The sequence below is a fragment of the Equus przewalskii genome, chromosome 3 (assembly GCF_037783145.1).
Source record: "Equus przewalskii isolate Varuska chromosome 3, EquPr2, whole genome shotgun sequence".
Taxonomy (NCBI): Eukaryota; Metazoa; Chordata; class Mammalia; order Perissodactyla; family Equidae; genus Equus; species Equus przewalskii.
In genome coordinates this window covers 114,090,216-114,111,593 of record NC_091833.1, presented here as the reverse complement: position 1 = coordinate 114,111,593, position 21,378 = coordinate 114,090,216, and the positions used below count along the sequence as shown (strand labels likewise).

At 52.8% G+C, this 21,378-nt stretch overlaps 1 protein-coding gene across 4 annotated transcripts in view; it reads left to right on the top strand.

The window, feature by feature from the left end:
• The first annotated feature begins 7,887 nt into the window (after window positions 1-7,887).
• The window catches only part of JAKMIP1 (janus kinase and microtubule interacting protein 1), a 147,806-nt gene continuing 134,315 nt past the window's right edge, over window positions 7,888-21,378 (top strand). The window contains exon 1 of one of the 4 annotated variants that reach the window (XM_070613297.1): window positions 7,888-8,199. The gene's annotated coding sequence lies outside the window, so the exon portion shown is untranslated. Of the gene's footprint in view, window positions 8,200-11,880; window positions 12,047-21,378 lie in introns of those variants that run through there. The other 3 variants (XM_070613299.1, XM_070613303.1, XM_070613306.1) reach the window with 3 other exon arrangements.

Genomic DNA, 21,378 nt, shown 5'->3' with positions numbered 1-21,378 from the left:
TGACGGTTCTCACGCACAGAATAATTGCACTGTCTTTTTTTTTTCAATGTGTGCCTTTTTTTTTTTTTGAGTCAGTATACAAATGCAACTGACACTTTTGGAAACCCTTTTTATTGAGATTTGGAGAATATATGTGTTACATGTATTATTCGGCAATCTTGGCAATATTTCAGGCTAAAATCTTGTTTTAATAATAGGAAACTTGTCTACTTAAAGGTATTTTCTGAGGTCACATTTGCCAGCCAGGCCACATTTTTATTTTTTGTACTGTGAATAAATACCGCATAACAACTGTTACGCAGAAACCAAGTTTTCCCCTACTTGCAAGAAAATCTAGGAGGTTGCGTGGACGGCCTAGATGTCTTGGAGACTCCCTAACCAGGAATGAAACTCAGAAGCTACGTAAAAAAGAAAAAGAAAGTGAAAGACCTATTTTCATATTTGACTATATAAAAGGGTGGTTGTTGTGTGGCAAAAAATGCCACAAACAAAGTCAAAAGATGGACGCTAGGTCTGGAAAAAGGCTTGAACACCAATGACAGCCAAAGGGGGGGTGCTCTCCTGGGAGTTCCCAAAAATGGACAAAAGAGGAGGCCTCAACTAGAAACGGGCAAAGGATATGAGAAGACCATTCTCAAAAGAGAAAATCTAAAGGCAGATATATTCAGGGTCCCCCAAACTCCCCGTAGGCAGAGAAATGCAAACTACAATCACAAGCCCATATCACCTTATACCCATCAGGGTGGCCACATTTACAGCCCGCTGTAGCATCGGTTGATGGGAATGTAGGAAATACGTATGTTGAGGCAAAAGGGTGACATGTCAGAGAATCTTGGGAAGGTAATCTGTCAGCATCGATTAAAATAAAAGTTTAAACCTTCAAACCAGAAATTCCGCTTCTGGGAATCCATCCGTACAAATAAAAATACTGACACCTGAGCACACGTGTGCAAGGATATTTACTGCCCATTGTTGTCAGTTGGCAAGGACAAAGATGATGCCTACAGCCCGGGTGCCATCAGCCTTTCAAAAGGATGAGTCCAGTTCCCTCCGGATGCTAGCAGGGATTTTCAGGTGATTATGATGGATTCATTTTGTAAAACATGCCCCAAGCCCCTGTGTGTGTGTGTATGTGTATGTGTGAATGTACGTGTGTGTGAATGTGTGCGTGTACATATATAGTACATACTTACATATGTTTATGGCGAAAAATATGAAACAAAACGAGTGAGGTTGTTAACACGGAATACCTGGTGGGGAATGTGATATGGGAGTGGGGAGGCGGGGAGCATCCATAATAAAAACATCGTGTCTAAAAAGAGCCCTTTCATGTAAACCACACGCATGTGTCTGCACAGGAGGCGAGGCAGGAAGGCCTGGTCACCCGAGGGCTCATGGGGTTGCGCTGGTGTGGCGAGATTCAAGGTGACCTTTGTTTTCTTCTTTAGAGCTGCCAGAGCTGTTTGAATTCTTTACAATGAGCATGTATGACCGATAGAACCAGAAATAGCTCACAGAAAGCTGTTTGCACTGAAAGGAGGAAAAGAGAAGAAAGACGCACGCCCTGGCGTGGGGACCTTTCGGCCGAGAAGGCCAGACTCACCCTGTGAGGATCATAATGAACCAGGGCATTCCTCATGGTGGCCCCACCCTGTTTCTGGAAAAATCCCACAGGCCCCCAGTGCCCATCTCCCTGCCCAGGGGAGAGCCGTGTCCATGGCAATAGCCTTGGTCAGCTGCCTTAACGTTCACCATTGTCTTTGTTGAAAACTTTTTATTTTGAGATAATTGTGGATTCACACGCAGTTGTAAGAAATAATACAGAGAGATTCAGTACCCGGTTTCCCCCCAAGTACCATCTTACAAAACTATAGTGCAATATCACAAGGCAGGCATTAATGCTGGTACCAGCCCCCCACCTCATCCCGACTTCCCTGGCTTCACGTGAACTTGTGTGTGTGTGTGTGTGTGTGCGTGTAGGTCTATGCAATTCCATCACATGTGGAGGTTCGTGTGCTCACTGCCGCAGTCAAGATACAGAACAGTTCCATACAAGGAACTCCTGCTCCCCTGCTAAAGCCACAGCCGCCTCCCTCCTTCTCCCCAACTCCTAGCAACCACTAGTCAGTTCTCTGTTTCTATAGTTTTGTCACTTTGATAAAGCTATATAAATGGAATCACACAGCTGTTTCATGCAGCCTAGTTCTCATCATCACCCTTTTGGATTTGAAAGTGAATTGATGGAGAGCATGGAGGTCTCAGAGCACGGAGGGTCACAGAGACCCGGCTGTAGGTTCCAGATCCTTTTCGGCCTCTCTGGGTCTCCGCTGTCTTATCTAGAAAATGGGAACAGCAGTGCCTCCGCTGCAGGAACGGAAGGAGGTGGGCTTTTCTGCTACCAATACCAGCAGCTTCACCGCCTGAGCACACGGCATGGCCCCAACTCGGTCTTAGGTGCGCCGCGATCATAATCTGTTTAAACAGCCTAACCAGCCTGTAAAGTAGCTTCCGTTCTTCCCATGACTCTGATGAGGGAACTGAGGTTCCAGGTGACACGGGGAGCAAATGGTGGAACCAGGATCCACATCTCAGACTGTCTGGAAGGTGTGGAGTGTGGCATCATTTCTACTTGACAAGCAGGAGACTGAGGCTCAGAGAGGTGCTGGGGCTTTTCCCAGGGGCACAGCTAACTCACGGCTGGCCAGTGACAAAGCCTGGTACTCCTCATTCCTTGCCCGGCACTGGCTTTTTGGTGCCCCTCGGCCTCAGGGGGTTGCCTGGAGCTTGCTCTTTGCATCTGCCCCGCAGCACAGAAGTAGTTTCCTGTGCTTACGAGGTGCAGGGGGCTGTGGCGGTGTTTGCCACCGCGGGAGCCAGACTGGCTGGTTTGAATCCCTGCTCCGCCACTTACCAGCTGTTGACCTTAGGCAAATTGTTGAACTTTACATTCCTCAGTTTCTAAGGCCTGCTTCCTCCCTCCTTGTCTAACCGCAGCACAAGTGTTTCCTCCTCCAGGAAGCCCCTCCTGACTCCCAAAGTGGCCTCAGGAGTCCCTTCCCCTGCACTCCTATTGCTGGGCTAGCCCATCATAATGATCTATCTTCCGTCTCTTCCACGGGCCCACGAGGCCTTGAGGGCGGAGACCAGCTGTTTCCAGCCACGTCCCTGGTGCCTAGGCAGGTGTCTGCAGAAGCATCGGTGGGGCTGGCGGGGCCGGCCTGGCTTTCCGCATTCACTCACCAGGCCTCCTTTAATCCCGTCGCTTACCCTTCCTCAAGAACTCTCCATGGCTCCCTTTCAATTGGAAGGTCAAGTCCAAACTTGGGGCCTTCATACCGCTCTTCACTCTCCCTGGAACGTTCTTCCTCTTCCTCTTCCTCTTCATCCAGCTAGCTAATACTCAGAGCTAACTTCCTCAAGGCAAACTTCCTGACCTCAGACCAAGCCAAGCTCCGAGTTCTGTCATCTCCTAGCACCTTTTCCTTCTCCTTAGGAATGAGCACAATTGTAGTTAAATAATCGTGATTTACAATACCTTCCCGGAACCTGTAAATGTGACCCTATTTGGAAAAAGGGTCTTTGCACATGTTATTAAGCTAAGGATCTTTTTTTTTGAGGAAGATTAGCCCTGAGCTAACATCTGCTGCCAACCCTCCTGTTTTTGCTGAGGGAGACTGGCCCCGAGCTAACATCCGTGCCCATCTTCCTCTACTTTCTATGTGGGACACCTGTCACAGCATGGCTTGCCAAGCGGTGCCATGTCCACACCCGGGATCTGAACCGGCGAACCCTGGGCTGCTGAAGCAGAGGGTGAAAGCTTAACCGCTGCGCCACTGGGCCGGCCCCTAAGTTAAGGATCTTGACATGAGACCATGCTGGATTATCTAGGTGGGCCCCAAATCCAACAACCAGCGTCCTTAGAAAAGAGGAGAAGACAGACACAGAGGAGAAGCCACGTGAAGACGGACACAGAGATGGGGGTGATGCCACCACAGCCAAGGAACGCCTGGAGCCGCTAGAAGCTGGAAGAGGCAAGAAAGAATTTTCCCCTTGAGCCTCTAGTGGGAGCACGCCCCAGCTAACCCCTTGATTGGGGACTTCTGCCCTACAGTACTGTGAGAGAACGAATTCCTGTTGTTTGAAGCCTCCTACTTTGCAGTAATTTATTACGGAGCTCTAGATAACTAATACAGATTCATATACATATTTACCCATTTAACCCCCATCCAAACCCACCATTGCCATTATAAGCCCCATCTTACAGATGAGGAAACGGAGGAAAGTAAAAGGTCGGTAACTTGCCTAAGGTCACCAGCTACTGAGTGGAAGACCGGATCCTTCCCAGGCAGCCAGGCTCCTGCAGAGGCGGGGAAGGACCTGAGTTCTACCCTGGTGGCATCCGCTGTCTGACACCCTCAGGAGTGAACCACCCATCACGAGGATGGGCACTCACAACTTCTCAGAGAGTGGCATCTCTGATGAGAATGTTGGTCCTCCCGTTGAGCTGAAACCTGTCTTTCTGTGACTTCCAGGCCTGGGCTCACACACCACAAGTCACACGGTGCCAGGGAAGGCTGCTCCAGAGAGGGACGGGCTCTAGACTCCCACATTGCTGCTTGCGGCGTGTCCTGGGCCCCAGGGCCTCCTCATCCCTAATCAGGAGAAAGAGAGGGTACTGGCCTCGGAGGGCTGTCCTGATGGCGTGGACCAAGGCGAGCTTGGAATCACCGGAATGGGGACCTCTCGGGTTTCGGCAGACAGCCGAATCACCTGGAGCACTCAGAAAAACACCGCTTCCCAGGCCCCGGTCCTCAGAGGCCCTGCTTCCGCGGGGTGCGGGGAGCCTGGGCATCTGCATTGTCCCGTGCTTCCCCACACACCCGAGGCTGAGGAAGCGCTGGTCCAGTTGTCTCCTGGTTTGAATTTGTACAGTTGCCTTTTACCATGAAAATTAGCACGATCACAATAAGGAAACTGAAATAAAGAGTAATTCTTCCAAAGCTTAGTGTTCATTGATGAAAGAATGATAGAGGTTTTCCCAAATCTGACAACAATCCTAAAAGCACACGTGACTACCAATAATGCGTTATGAGGCTGAAGGAAAGTGTTCTAACCAACACCGAAAAAAATTCCCTCATTGGAGGAGTACTCTGAATTATCTTTTTTTTCTCTAGAAAAAAATATTACAAAGTCATTGTCCTAGGAAGAGATAATCCAAAGGGATGAAGAAGCCAAAGAAATGTAGAAAAAGATATTATAAAGGTGGATGTCAGGTAGTTAATTTAAAAAATTATTATATTAGTTTTCTGGGTTTTGTAATGTTTGTGATATCTGTCAGCTTGAAACATTTAATATTGTGGGGTTTTTTTAATTATTCTAAATATTTACTTTGGTACCTAATTTTGTAGTTGTAATTTTGTATTCTTTCTCTTAAAGAGGGCCCCCAAATTGTAGAAGCTCCAGGTCCAGCAAACCTGGACCCACCACTGCTGGTTGCCTGCGCAAAATCCATTCTCCCCTCCGCCTCACTCACCGAACCCTGACTTTGTTTCAGGCAGCAATGTGCCCTCCTTAAATTTTTTTTATTTCCCTTAAGTGAAGGGTGGCCATGTGACATCGTTCTGGTCAAAGACAAAACAGAGGTCTCTGGGAAGAGTTTCCAGGGAAGGAGTTAAAGGGAGCAGGGAGTCAGCTTGGTTGGGGTGTGCCTTTTACCTTTCCCCTTCTTCTCAACTGGGATGGTGATGGGATGCTGGGGGAAGGGCAGCCATCTTGCCACTGTGAGGATACTACGAGGAAGAAAATTACACGCTGAGGAGGAAGGAGCAAAAGGGGATAAAATAAGCGATTACTAACCTTTGGGTTTCTTGCTGAGTGAGAAAAAAACACTTCATTTGTGTAAGCCATTGTATAGCTGTATTGGCATCTTGATTACTCACAGCCAAATGTAATCCCTAACTGATTATATATATATATATATATATATATAAATGTATCAAAGAGCTCCAAACCGAGTGGTTTAAACAAGAGAAATTTATTGTTTCACAGTTCTGGAAACCAGAAGTCTGAGATCAAGGTGTTGGCAGGGCCAGGTGCCCTCTGAAGGCCTCTCTCCCAGCTGCCGGGACTTTCCCAGCATTCTCAGCATCCCTTGTCCTTTCCGTGCATCACCCTGATCTCTGCCTCAGGTTCACATGGCGTTCTCCCCGTGTGTGTGTCTTTGTGTCTCAATCTCCCCTTTCTACAAGGACACCAGTCATCTCGGATTAAGGCCCCCCACCACTCCAGTACAACCTCATTTTAACTAATTACATCTGCAAGGACCCTATTTCCAAATAAGGGCATATTCTGAGGTACTGGGAGTTAGGACCTCAGCGTATGATTTTTTAGGGACATGATCCAACCCATAACACCCGGCCCCACCCTGTCCAAGCCTTGAGCAGGTCTTGCCAATTCCACCCCCTGACCCTCTCGATGCTCCGCTTCACTTGTCACCAAAGCCACACCCCCTCGCCTCCTTGATCGACACCTGCCTCCTTCGGACCACGCTCCCCAGGCAGCTAGTGCTTCTATCAATGAGAGTCTCAGATCAGTCCACAGATACCCCAGGTCTCCGCTCCTACTTGAAACCTGGGAGGTCTGCACTTTCCCTCCCTGTTTCAGGTCAGGGGCTGCCCTGTTCCCTTTGGCCAGGGAACCGAGAGGGGAAGTGATGTGTCTCTTCCAAGTGGAAGCTTTAAAAGCCAGTACGAACTGCCACCTTTCATTCATACCGTCAAAACGATTGTGGGTACCCAGCGAAAACAGAGCCCCCATCAGCATGGGCTCCTGAGTCACTAGAGCAAGCAGAGCCCCCTGCTGGCCCAGACGGGAAATGCAGTGTGAGCAAGAAATACAGTGAGATTTGGGTTGGTTTGTTACTGGGGCTTAACATAGCATATCTGGACCCATATATTTTAAATATGTAAATCTGACCACCTTCCCTGGTCAGACAGTCTCAGGATAAACTCCACATTCTTTCCCACAGCCTACAAGACCTTACATGTGCGGGCCTCTGCCTCCCTCCCCATCCTCATCTTCCCCCACTTGCCTCTCTGTGGCCCAGAAACACGGCTCTTTTCTAGATTCTCAAATGTGCCACATTTTCCTCCAACTAGGTGTTTACTCATGCTGTTCCCTTATGTGGATGCTCTTCCCTCCCTTCTCTTTGCTAGAACGTAAGCCCCAGGAGGGCAGCGGCCTTCTCTCTGTTGTTCACTGTGGTATCTCTAGATCTTAATAAATATCGGTTGAACGAAAGTGAATGAACGAATCTTCGCCTAGCCACATCCCACCCTTCCTTCAAGCCCCGGCTGGACATCACATGGTTCACTCTACTATTGTTCGGTGACGTGGCTCTGCCCAGTGGTGAAGACTGTGGGCTCAGCAGTAAGACACCCAGCTCTGCCACTTGCTAGCTGTGTCAGCTTCAACCTTCTCCTTTAACCTCTAGCTCTCAGACTCCCACCTGTGCAAAGGGTACAGCGCCCGCGGGGGTCGTGTCTTCCTGGACCACGGATGGCCTAGAATGGCCAGGGTCCCAGGTTATATATACCACCCTCCCCGACTGGATATGAGCCCCCTAAGGGCAGGGACGAGCTTCCCGGGGCCGTCAGCCCTGTCTGGAGCCCGAAGCCCCTCCCGGGGCAGCAGCTCGGCCCCGGGGTCCAGTGCGCAGGCTCCGGCTCCCCGCGCCTCTTCTCGCGGCCGCGGAACCGCTCCCGGCCTCGGCCTCGGGCGGGGGCGGGGCGGGGCGAGCGCCGCGCCCTCCCTCTGACTGGCAGGAGGGCGGGCCAATCGGAGGGGCGCCCCGGGGGAGGGGCGGGGCCGCGCCGCGAGCCGGGCGCCGGCAGCCCGGGAGCTGCAGCCGGGAGCGTGCGGCACGCGCTGGCCGGCTGCCCAGAGCACGGTCACCGGCCCCGCTGCATCTCTACCCCCGCCCTGCCGAGCCGCCTGCACCTCTGCCCGTCTTCTTCATTTGCTTTTTACGATTTTTCAAATTTTTGCACGCATCCTTTTTCTGTTCCGTTTGTCCTTTTTAAGGCGGGGGCGGCGGCAGCGGCAGCTCGGGGCGGGGAGGGGGCGGCCGGAGGATGCGGCGCGGGGCTGCGCTCGCTACGCCTGCTGCTGCTGCCCGGCTCGGGCCTGCGCGCCGAGCAGGTGGGTACAGGTGCGCTGGGGGGTGGGAGGCGCGCGCTGGCCAAAGGGGATCCGCGGACCCCGCGACCGATGGGCGGACCCGGCGGCAAGGGACGCGGTGACCGGTGCCGCCCCGCCCCATCGCTCACCTTCCCCACTTCCAGCCTTCGCACCCCGTCCTGAGTCCCCTGCCGCTCTCGCATCTCACCTCCGAGGTCCCCCACCTTTCCGTTCCCATCCCCCACCCCTTCCAAATCCCCCCGCGGCGTCTCCCAGCAGGAGGACTCTGCGTCGCCTCGCTCCATACGCCCCCTTCCCGTCCCGCCCACAGTCTCCCTCTCTCCCTCACGCCACCCCCATTTCCACTCCTCTCCTCATTCCGCCCCTGAGCCAAGGAGGGGGAGGGGACCCACCGGGTGCCTCCCGGGAGTGGCGCGGGGGGCGTGGCCGGTCGGTTCCCTCCGTGTCCTATCTGCTGAGTAGGTCAGGGTCCCCCATCCCGGGGCCGAGGTGGCACAGAGGATGGAGCCCCGGGCCGCGCCGCGGCGACGGGGGGCCGAGAGGGCGAGGCCGCCCTGCCGGCATCCCCACCCCACGCACGGCACACGCTGCCGCGGCCCCTGCCACGCACACCCCCGCGCTGCTGTGCCCACGTGGGCTCTGGGGAGGAGGCTGGAGAGATGGAAGAAAGGCTGGTACCCACCCTCCTGACTGGCCGGCGCGCCCTGGGCGCACTCGGCCTCCGGAGATGGCGCACAGGATTGACTCCTGCGGGGCCGGGCACCTTGCAGGGCGCCCTGCGTTCAGGCCCGCGGCCTCTAGGGCCTGCGTTTGTCCGCCGCGCCCTCGCCCCCGGCCCCGTCGCTCCGTCACTCCACCCTCCTTGCTGCTGGGCTCCTTGTCATTTCTGTTAGAGGCCGCTTGCTAGGCTGGAATCTTTCGCCTTAGAAGCCCCCCCCCCGCCCCCCCCAAGACAGCTCCCCTCGCCACACACCCTGGTCTGCCCGTCTCCTGATGGCTTGGCGGCCTGGGCTCTCAGCCAGCCTCTGCCCGCCGCTTTAAGCTCCAGAGATACTGTATCTCGCCGCTGGCCCTCCTCCGCCGTCCCCACCCCTTCCACGCACACTCACAGGCACCCTGTCCTTGGCCTTTGCTCGTGCTGTTCCCTCTCCAGTAACGCCCTTCCTTCAGCTGGCCAGCTCCTTCTAGACCAAGGGCGGGGAGAGCCCCTTGCCTGAGCTTCCCTGTATGGCACAGCTGGACACACTACTGTCCCGTCTGATGGCCCCTGCCCTCCCAGACCAGACTGGGAGGTCTGGGAGGGCAGGGGGGGCCTCAGCCCCTCACTCAGGGCTCCACCCACAGTAAATATGGGGGCTCAAGGGGGGCCTTCCCTCCTAACTCAGGGTGACCCACTGGTGTGGGGCGAGGCTGGGGGAGGAGCTGGCTTGTCCACCAGGACCTTGGGCAGGTGGGTTACGTTTCCATGCCCCCGATGGATGAGGAGGAGGGGCAGGTTTGGGGATGAGGTGGGGTGGTCAGGACCACTCCTCAGGATGCTTGCTCCGCTAGGCATCGTCTGCTCCCAGGAGACCCACTGCTCTGAGAACACTCTTTGAGGCTTACGGATGGTTGCAAAGTTTCCATTGTTGTTGAGACTCTCACACGTGGTCTGTCATGCTGAACATCTCCGCTCCAGGGCCTGCGGGGAACTCTCTTTTCACAGCAAGAAGCCCCTCAAAGGGTCAGAGTGTGGTCCCAACAAATGAGAGCATTGCCATTTTCCTCCTCCGCAAGCCATCCGTGGCTCCCACTGCTCCCATGACCTCACAAGTTCCTCACCGCCTGGCTTCCCTGGCCACCTCTCCCTCTCCCCACCACGCTGTGCCACCTCTGTGTTCCCCAGACACGTCTTCATACTTAGGTTTTTCCCTATGTGCTGTTTTCTCTCCCAGAAATGTTCACCTCTCTTCTTGTCTGGAGAACTCCTATTCATACGATAAGGCCCAGCTCTCATGTTACTTCTTTGCGATGCTCCCTGACTCTGCCACACAGGTTGTATGGTTCTCTCATCTGTGGTCTCCTAGAACTTTATGTCCATATATAGTGTCCGTATTTGTGTAGATGCTCCTTAAGCTGACCCTACTCACTAGAGACTGGGGACGCAGTGAGGTCTGAGAAGCAGCCCTGCTTTGACCGGGGCTCCGTTTTCCCAGGGAGGCAGTCGGCCGGCACCGATACGGGCTGCGCTGTGAGAGGAGAGCGCCTGACGGCTCCGCCTGACCAGAAGGCTTCGTGAGGAGGAGTCAGGATGCAGGCCCCGCTCTCTTGTGTATGGGGCATGGGGCTGGGAGAGGGGCGGCAGAAGGAGTTCCTGAGGAAGGCATGAGCCAGCAGCCAGCGCCACTGCGCGCTCTGGCTGTTGGTTTCACTCCCTGGGGACGGCAGCCTGCCTCTCTGCAGGCTCTGGAGCCAGGGTTCCACTGGGTCTGGGTTCCACTGGGAGCCTGGGTTCCCATTCGGGTCTGCCCCTCCCTCAGCCGTGACTGGGCAGGTGCCTCCTGCCAGGACTGTCTGACTAAATGGGCCGCCTCCCTCGGGAGGATTGGCGGTGGCCGCAGTGAGTCCTGCTTCTCCTCGGTCTCCTCCTCTGCCGAAGTGGTTGGGTCAACCTGCAGGGCTTCTGAAGTTGTGTTCAGTTCCTTATGGCTGTGTGATCTTGGGCAAGAGGATTAACCTCTCTGAGCCTCCATTTCCCATATGAATAGGGGCAGTGGTCTCTCTCTGGCTGGGTTGGTGTAGGGATCAAGAATGTGGTCTCTACGTACAGGAGGCACTTCATAACTGGTCCTGATGGCGAGGGAGTGTTTGATAAGTGATTTTAAAAATGAGTCCTTTGGTTTTGTCATGGAGGGAGCGCCCCAGTGCGGGGTCCTCTTTGTCCTTCTCTAGCTAACAACGTCAGGCTAATAAGCTAACAATTCAGTAAGCGGGGATGAAAGGGGAGGGGAGCGGGTGCCATGTTGGCTACTGCAACATGCGCAGACTTGTGTGAGTAGGTGCTGAGAGCTGTGTGCAGGAGTCCTGAACTCGGGGTCCTCAGAGTGAGGGCCACCTCCCTTCTCGGTCCGAAAGGAGCTCCTTTGAGGCCTCTTTCCTCTGATCTTTTTTCCTGCTCAGTGGTTGGGGTGTGGCAGTTACAGTAATTTCCACCCAGGTTGTAGGAAAACTCTTAATGGAACTAATGAGCGTGAGCAGCGGCCACCAGCTAGGTGAGCTGAGCTGTGAAGGAACATGGCTGGGTCAGAGGAGCTGCACTGAGGACCAGCTCGGACCCTACCGGCTGTGTGACCTTGGGGAAGTCACTTAACCTCTCTGTGCCCAGTTCCTTTGATGTTCACAGAAGGAAAATAGCTGTCGTTGCTTAAACTCCCACTGTTGCCATGAATGATCTCATTTAAGCTGCACGGCACCAGTCGGGTAAGAATTATGTGAGCACCTGACAAGCAGGTCTGGAGCTGGAGGCAGAGGCGGGGGTGGAACTCACTGGCAGGGGTCCCTCGATCTGGAGCTTAGGTATTGCTCCATGAAGCATGCTGGCTCCCACGATGGAAAGACAACGGTCCTCCAGGGCTGGTGTGAGAAACCAATCAGAGGAGCTGTCTCAGTGCTTTTCATAGAAACACGTTCCCTGAAGCCGGCAGCTGCCGTTGGGGATGCTGTAATCCAAGGCTGGGAAAAGGCCCCAGGGATGGCCGGCGGTGGGACCTCAGCATTGTCACTCTGGCCCTGGACACCTTCAGAAAAGGCTTTCTTTGCTCATGCCTTTCCCAGGCCAGGTGGACAGCCCAGGGCCACGGGCCAGCAGGTAGGGCCGGGGATGGGAGGGGCCCGGGGCCCTCGTGCTGTGAAGGGCGGGGTTTGGGAGCCCCTGGGTAGGAGGTAGGGAGGGCAGGGTGCTGGCAGGGAGTTGCCCAGGAGGCCACTAGCCGGCTGGGTCAGAGTCACCCTGAAAGCAGAGAGAGGGTGGCGGGCGGGCACTGGTGCTGGGTGCTGGCGTGAGGCGGGCAGGGGCCCCCTCTCGTCTTTGGTGTTAGTGTTTGTTTTCGGAACTGCAGCAGGGAGTGTTGGAGCTCTCACTGGGCTACAGAAATGAATCGAGATAAATGCTGTTTCCTTAAATATAACAGTTAGCATTTGCTAAGCACCTCCCAAGTGCCAGGGTGTGTGCACGACCCTGCAGCCCGCTGCCTGATCGTAAATAAAGTTTTATCACATGTGGCCACGCCCATTCATGGGCTGTTGTCCATGGCGGCTTTTGCACTGTGTCGGCAGAGTTGGGCAGTTGTGACAAACACTGTAAAGCCGGAAACGTTTGCTGCCGGGCCCTTTACCGTTGGCTGCCCCTGGTCTGGGCCACCCATGGTTTGAGTTCATTCAGTCCCGGATGCAAGTCCAAAGGGAGGTGCCCTGAGTGCCCCATTTTACAGATGGGCGCAGGGAGGCTCTGAAGCCTGCCTGGGGTCACACAGCTGGTAACTGGGGGAGCAGCAACACGCAAGCAGTCCATGTTATTATTTTTTTTAGGGGGGGTAGGGTTTTTTTTATTAGCTTCTAATTGAATATTACCGTGTTCAGAGAATGTGGCCTGTATGATGTCTATTTTTAAAAATTTGTCGACAGTTTCTTAATGGCCTAGTACCTGATCAATTCTTACAATATCTTTGTCTTAAATATATATATTTAATACTTAAATATGGTTAACATATTAAGCATTTTTAAGTGTACTGTTCAGTGGCATTAAGCACGTTCACATTGTTGTGCAACCATTGCCGTCATCCATCTCCAGAACTTTTCCCTCCTCCCAGACTGGCAGCCCACATTCTTAACCGCGACCCATGCTGCCTTGCAGGAGCTTTGTAGCAAAAAGCAAACATCAGCGGTGTCAAATTTAGCAGAGGAAGGTTTGATGGCAGCCTTGGGTTTGAATGCCAGCTCTGCCGTTTACCAGCTGGTCAAGGACGAGCAAATGCCCCCTCCGAACCCTCGGCGATCAGTGTCCTCATTTGCGGATGGGGATAACCCCAGGCCCCTCCCTGCAGATCTCAGAGGTGCGAGGACGGGATAGAGAACAGAGGGGCGAGCCCAGCCTCCTGCAGGAACAGGAGCTCCGAGGCTGTTCCCTGGAGCAGCTGCACCTTCATCGGGTGTTAGGTCAGTCTGTCCTCTCCAGCGGCCCGGCCTGTGGTGTCCACTTTACCCTTTCCAGCTCTGGGAAGCCACCCCAGGCCATCACATGTCCTAAAGCTCCAGAGTGGACCTTGGAGGACCCAGATGCTGTGTGGATGCAGGCCTCCTGCTGTCCTCTCCCCCTCGTGTCCCAGACTTGGCTGACGGGCCACTTTAGGGAATGAAAGAAGGCTCTGTGTGGAGCCCTCCCAGGACTGCCAAGGGCTGCGCATTGTGGCAGTAATGCCCTTGTGTGTGCCAGGTCAGGGGACGTGCTGGCTTGGCCCGCTGGCCCCCATGCCTCTACCTTGGCTGCATTTTGATTCTGGAGCCCCGGACTGGCCCCTGGGCCTTCCTCAGGGCTGGAGGGTGGGCCACACCGAGGGTGTCCCGCTTCCTCTGGAGGCCGGGCACACGGTGAGGATTACGGGCATCACAGTGGGCACGCGGAGTGCTCTGGTAAGGTGGCTTTCCTCTTCCTTTAACCTCGGAACCTCTGTCACTCTTTTCCGACTTTATCCTGTTGCTTCTGGAGACTGGTCACTCCGACCTGCTTGCCGAGACCCAGGGTTTTATGTAACAGGATCACGACCTGATTCTTCTGTTGAAACAATTCTTTGTTTCCTCTCCCTCCCCTCTTTATTGAGATGAAATTAACACAACCTGAGATTAACCATTTTGAAGTATACAGTTCAGTGGCATCGAGTACATTCACCGTGTTATGCAACCATTGCCTTTATCTGTTCCACAACATTTTCATCATCCCAGAGGAAACCCCATCCCATTAAGCAGTCACTCCGTATTCCCCCTCCCTGGCCCCTGACAACCACAGATCTGCCTTCTGTCTCTATGGATTTCCTCTTCTGGACCTTTCATATAAATGGAGTCAGATAATATGTGGCCTTTTGCGACTGGCTTCTTTCACTGAGCATGATGACCTCAACCTTCCTCCATGTTGTAGCCTGTGTCAGTATTTCAGTCTTTTTTTTTTTTCTTTTTGGGGAAGATTAGCCCTGAGCTAACATCTGCCGCCAATCCTCCTCTTATTGCTGAGGAAGACTGGCCCTGAGCTCACATCCGTGCCCATCTTTCTCTACTTTATATGTGGGATGCCTGCCACAGCATGGCTTGCCAAGCGGTGCCATGTTGGCACCCGGGATCCGAACCTGCCAACCCCAGGCCGCCGAAACGGAACGTGTGCACTTAATCACTGTGCCACCGGGCTGGCCCCAGTACTTCAGTCTTTTTTTTATGGCTGAATGATATTCCGTTGTATGGATCTGCCACATTTGTTTCTCTCTTCATTTGTTGGTGGACACTTGGGCGGTGTCCACCTTTTGGCTAGTGTCCACCTTTTGGCTAGTATGAATAGCGTTTGAAGCAAGGCTTAAAGTGTTAAAACTCCCTCTCCTGAGCCTTGGCTGCCCAGGTTCTGTTCTCCTGGTGCTTCCATTCCCTCCTCCCACTGCTCGCTCATTCATCAGTTCAGTTGCCCGTCAGACAGTTGTGGATGTGCCCTTGGTGGCCGGCGCTGCACTGGGAGCCTCCAGCCTTGACTTGTTCTTGACACCTGGAGAATGGTTTCTCGGCTTCCCATTTTCCAAGCTAGAGCGTGGGACTGCCCCAAGGCACGAGGGACAGCCTGAGGCCAACTGAGTGGCCCAGAGAGGCAGCTGGCACAGCACGGGGAGCCCGGCGGCCTTTCTGTGGTTCCTGGAACATGCTGGACTCTTCCTGCTGAGAGCGTTTGTGTCTGCTGCTTGCCGTCTGGCATGCTCTTCTCCTGCCCTCGCCAGAACTGGCTTCTCCTCCTTCATGTCTCAGCTCAAATTTCCCCTCCTTGGAGAGGTCTTCCCTGCCTACTCCAGGTAGATGCCACCTCCCCTCCACTGTTATTCTCCCCATCAGCACCGTGTTTGCTTCTGAATTCATCACCATCTGAAATGGCTTCATTTCCTCGTTTATTATCCTTCCTCCCATCCCCTAAGCTAGAACGCAAGCACCTGAGGACAGGAACCTGGCCTGGCATGTTTTCTCTCATCTCCCAGCACAGGGTATTGGCACACAATAGGTGCTCATTAAATGATCGTTGTGTGGAGTCGGATATGAGTTAATTTCCTCCCTCTGTCTTGCTGGCTCTGTGATCTAGAGCTTGTTACTTAATCTTTCTGAGCTTCACTTTCCTCTTTCGTTCAATACAGAGACAGTCCAGTGCCCCTACCTTTTGAAGTCGGCATGAAGGTCAGAAATAACCGGTGTAGACTGCCCAGAACTGTGCCCGGGTGCAGTAGGTGATTGTCAATGCTGCTGCCCCTTGTGGTAGCTGCAGAAGCGTGGTCATAACGCTTGTGACTGAGTCCCCTAACCCATACGCTTGCTTGCTCCAGGGACTTGCGAGCTTGCTTGACCCGAGGTGGCCAGGGGACCTCCCGGAGCCGAGCTGTGCAGTCAGGTAGCCTCTCGGGGCCCTGAGCACCGCAGTGCGACTCCTCTGAATCCACATGGGCTGGCGAGTGGACGATACACACTGGATTCCAAAGAATTTGTACGAGAAAGAGAATGAAAAAGAGCTCAGTAGTAACTTTAACATTGATCGCATGTTGAAATGATACTATTTTGGATAAGTTGGGCTAAATGAAACTATTATTAAAATTAGTTTACTTGTTTCTTTTTACTTTTTTTGATGTGGCTACTAGCAGAATTTAGAATTGCACATGGGCTCACAGTGTCTTCCTTTTGAGCAGCCCTGCTCCAGACTCCCAGCTCCTTGAGAGCAGGGCCCGGCTCCGAGGATGGTCGCCTGCCTCCTGTGAAGTGGTGGCCCTGGGCAAGGTCGTTAAGTGTGTTCAGTGCTTCAGCTGCCTTCTCTGTAAACGAGAAGCTCTGTCTGATGACAGACAGTGACAGTGCATGTTTGAGGGCCTCCTGTGTGTCCCTGGAAGGAACCAGGGCCCCCTGAGGAGGAGATGTGGCACGGTCCCCGCCCATGGCAGCTTTCATTCTGAGAGGGGAGACCCACAGTCTACGCAATCTAAATAAAACACAAACGTGCGCACTGAGACCGAGGTGATTCCCTCAAGGATGCTGGTAAGGAGGCATGGTAAACGGTCGTGGGGCGCCCAGAGCTGGGTCTCTATCAGGGCCGGCCTGCGGAGGAGAACCAGATGGATCTGCATCCAGCCTGGTGCATAGCAGGCTCTCCCTAAGCGGCAGCCAAGGCGATTACTTCTGTGTGGCCCCAGAGCATTGGGCGGCTCTGCTCAGAGTCGCCTCCACTCAGTGGCTCTAGCCTTTTTTAATCCTTCTGCATGTAACAGCCACAATAGGACTCTGCTGTTCCGGTAAGAGTTTGCAGTCTCACGTGCCTTTCCCACGGCCTCTCCGCGAAGAGAGGTCTCTGAGCGTCTCCCCGCAGTGGGCGGGGCTGTTCCACGGCCAGTTCTGATTGGGCGAGAGCCACTGGTGGCCCAGCTCTGATTGGACAAGGGCAGCTGCTTCTCGGGGTGAGGCGTAGCCCCCTTCTTGTTTTGCGCGTGTCCTCTGCTCCCGACCCCATCTCCGCTGCTTTCCTCCAAGCTGAGGGAGAAATTGGGTTGTCTCCCATACAGCCAGGAGCTACGAGGAGGCCAAGTCACTTCACCTCTAGGAGCTCGGGTGTCCTGGGGGTCACACCCCATCCCCATCTCGGGGCTCGTCTGCTCCACGTGGAGAGATGCCTGCAGGGGTCACCTAATGTTGTCCTCGTTTTCTACAGGCACACCTGTCTGCAGGTGCCTGGTGTCGGGCAGCCTGCTGGGGTGGGGGGTTAGGGGTGGGCTGTGCTCACAAATGAGCGGAAACGAGCCCCTGGGGCAGGTTATTGAAGGCAGGAGTGATGAAGGCAGAAATAAGCCTTCCCCTCCGGCCATCATCGGGCCTGCCCCACTTCACTGCTGGAGAATGAGTGACTTACCTGCGGTCGCACAGGTAGAAATGGCAGTGGTGGGGTTCAGACCTGCTCTGGCTACTCCTGCAGTTGCTGATTACTTCTGGAGAGTTCAGCCACCTTAGCCTGGCAGTCAAGTCCCCCATGGCCTGCTCCCAACTCACTTCACATTATTTCCCCAATGAACTATACCTCCCTCCCAAGCCCTGCTCCTTCCCCCAGACCCTTGGTTGCCAGCACCCTCTGCCTGGAATGCCTCACCCTGCTAGCACCCACCTGTGAAATCCTAAGGCTCCGTGGCCCGGCTTGGATGTCACTTCCTCCATCCTTCCTGGGCCCCCAGGAGAGGCCCGTTTGTTACTCTATGAGTGGAGGTGGAGTGAATGAAGTCGCTGGAGCTGGATTAGGATGAACAGCCCGGAGGCAGAGGAATGGACTAATGGCTTCCTCCGTCACCTGATTTTGCTGGCCTGGCGTGGCCCACTCCTGCCTCCTCCCTTCTCACACCTTCAGTGGAGCGTGTGTCCAGCTACATCATCCGCCCGCTGTTCCTGACTGAGCCAGGCCTTTGCACGTGCTGTTCCCTCTGACAGATCTGCCTATTAGCCTTCCCCACCCTCATCCCCCGGGGGAGCAGCCTCCACTTGTGCTTAGGATCCACCATCAGCCTTATTTCCTCCAGAAGCCCTTTCCTGACTGTACCCTCTCCCCATCCCCAGGCCGGGTCAGGCATGTCCCCAGAGCTCCTACTGCTCTGCACGTCCTTCTGTCACTGCACTGGACATTGTATTGAAGCTGCTAGTGACTTGTCGGACTCTTCCACTACACAGAAGTTTCCAGAAGGTTTCAGGAGGGTTGAGATGCCATCTGATTCACTGTGGGATTCCCAGAGCCTGGCACAGGGTGGGGCACACAGTAGGTGGTCAGTAGAATTTTGGCCTTTGGTCTCACAGATTCTTATAATGTCAGTATTGGGAGGGACCTAGCAGGGAAACAGTAGGTCCTAGTGTCTGTTGCACGCATCAGATCCACTCCACCCTTAACAAGCTTCACTCTGTTCTGTGCAGCAGCCACCTCTAATGACAGCTAACTCCATAAGCCTCCGATACCACGATACTCAGAGTATCACAATACCCAGGTGGTTGTGTCGGCCCAAAGATGACGCGTGTAAAGCATCTGTGGAACTTAATAAAGGTTCCCTTCCCCTGCACACAGGGATTTCACTACCTTACAGCCTGCTCTTTGGTTAGGGCAGAAAAATTGTTAGAAATTGTTAGAAAGCTGTTCTTCAGCGTCCAAACCGTGTTCTTGTGTTTACAGAAGGTCACATTGGCATGACTTTTCCCTTTCTCCCAGGCTGCACCTCAGAATGCACTTTGGAAGACACACCTGCTTTCTGGGAGTTGGCAGGGCTGCTTCCTTGGGCTGGGGCAGCTGGGCGAGTGACCTCAGTAAGCCCAGCGGTAATTGGGTTTCTGAGCCTTCCGTGATGAGGGCTGGATGAGATTCTTTTTGCCAACCAGACGCCATATTTTGAACACGGGCCTGGATATCCCTAAATTGTGCCTAATCTGTTTAGAGTGTCAGTCAAATGGGTGCTTTACTGACATGATCTATCTCTCCCTGGAGTATGACAGTCATCCAGGATAAGCCCAGTTTATGAGGACCTGGGTAAGGACCAGATCCCCTGAGTTTTCCATAGGGATGGTTAAAAACGAATGCAAGGCACTTCAGACCAAAGTCACAAACAAGTCCTGATGCTGGATAGGATATCAGAAATTGGGAGTGCTCCAGCCAGAAGATGGAGGAGAGGTATTGGGTGCCGCAGACCTCAGGTGTTCACAACATACATTGTGAATTTGGGATTTCATAATTCACAAGCTCCTGGGTTGTAGCTTCCCTTCATGTTTATTGAGGAACAGAGGGCTTTGTAGGTAGACTAAGAGGTCAAGTGACAAGGAGGTTTGGGTGTGTGTCAAGTCACTTTCAGGCAGGGATGTGGGCTGATCAGTTTGGGATGGTGTCTTATCTGTTCAATGTAGCAGGTGCAGAAAGGACCTTTGCTTACCAGAGAGAGTTTCATTAGCATCCGTGCCAGGTGGCTGCAAGAGCAAAGCCATGGCATTTGAAGATCCCCATGCTGTGGACTTTGTTGTGGATTCTGACCAACCCTTCTCACCTCAGTCTGAAGCACTGACCTGTCACCACACTTCCAGTTGCCACATGCTATGAAGGTGATTCCCAAAACATTATCAATGGCCCCATCCCTCCTCCTTGTGGGCAGGTCAAGCTGTAGCCTCAACTCCTCCAACCAAGGAAACTGCTAATGGACATTTTTGTTGATGGTGTTCGGTGACTATTGGATGAGTAATTGATTTGCTCCCGTTTGCTGGCACCAGAGAGAAAAAAAATCATGATTGATTAAAAAATGAGCTGTTTAAGAAACTGAAAATTGTCAGAGAGGAAATTTTGCTGTCTGAATTAAAAATAAATAGCCCTTTGAAGTTCTCATCGTGGCTTGTATGCCAAACACTGCCTGACTCACTTAATGCAAAAGAATGCAGTAAAGGAGGAATAGAGGAACCAAAAAGACGTGAGACATATGGAAAACAAAGAGTAAAACGGCAGAGTAAACCCAACTCTATCAATAATAAGGTTAAATGTGGGTAGCTTAAACAATTAAATCAAAAGTCAGAGATTGTCAGAATATATAAAAACATTCCAACTGTATGCTGTCTTTAGATTCAAAGATGCGAATAGATTGAAAATAAAAAGACACATCATGCAAAGAGCAACCACAAGAAAGCTAGACTGATTATACTGATAATAAGATAGATTTAAAGTAAAAACTAGAGATAAAGAGGGATATTTTATAATAACATTTTATAATGATGAAAGGGTCGATCCATCAGGAAGATATAACAACTAAACATATATGCACCTAACAACAGCGCCAAAATACGTGAAGCAAAAACTGAGCAAAATGAAGTGAGAAATAGATAATTCACCATCAATAATTGGAGACTGCAATATCCCACTTTCAATAATTGATAGAACAACTAGACAGAAGATCAACAAGGAAATAGAAAACTTGAACAGCAATGTAACAGCTAGACCTCGCAGATATCTGTGTAATATTCCACCAACATCAGAATATCCGTTCTTCTCAAGTGCACATGAGTCCTTCTCCAGGACAGACCATATGCTTGGCCATAAAACAACCTCAATAAATTTAAAAGGATAGAAATAGTACAAAGTACATTCTCTGACCACAGTGCAATGAAATTAGAAACTAGTGGCAGCAAACACAGTGCCTGGCTCATAGCTGATGCTCAGTTCCACTCTTGTCAGCCTGACATCCAGGGCCCTGCTTTTCCTTCCCACCTCATCCTTCATCACTCCCAGGCACCCCTATTTCCTGGCCAAACTGAACTACTGACTTCCTTACCCACTGTTTCCAGCTTCCATACCTTTGCTCCTGCTGCCCCACTTCCTGGAATGCCCATTCCTCTGCCCCCACCCCATCTCCTAAGTCTGCATCCTACCCATCCTGCCTTACATGAACACCTGCCTTACTGACCCACAATAAGGTGAGTTTGTAATGAACATATCAGAAGAGTGGTTCTTGAAGTGGTGTCCTGGAGCAGCAGCAGCAGCATCAACTGGTAGCATTTTAGAAATGCACATTCTTGGGTCCCACCCTGAGCTACTGGATCAGAAGCACTGGGGATGGGGCCCAGAAGTCTGGCTTTTAACAAGCCTTCTGGGAAAATTCTGATACCCACTCCAGCTTGAGAACCAGGGCAGGCAAGGCTGGTCCCCAGTTATCCTGTATTTACACAGTCTGGTTGTTTCTAAAATAGTTAAGAACTGGTTGGTTCCCTCCAGTAAGTACAAATCACTCCTACCATCTTGCCGAGTCTACAGGTGAGACCAGGGGACCTTGTTTGTGGAGTGTAAAGGGCAGTTCTCCATCCAAATAAGCACACATTCCAGATTGGTGCTTAGAGCGAAGGGCATGCTTGGCTTCTAGTGGTTTCCTTTGG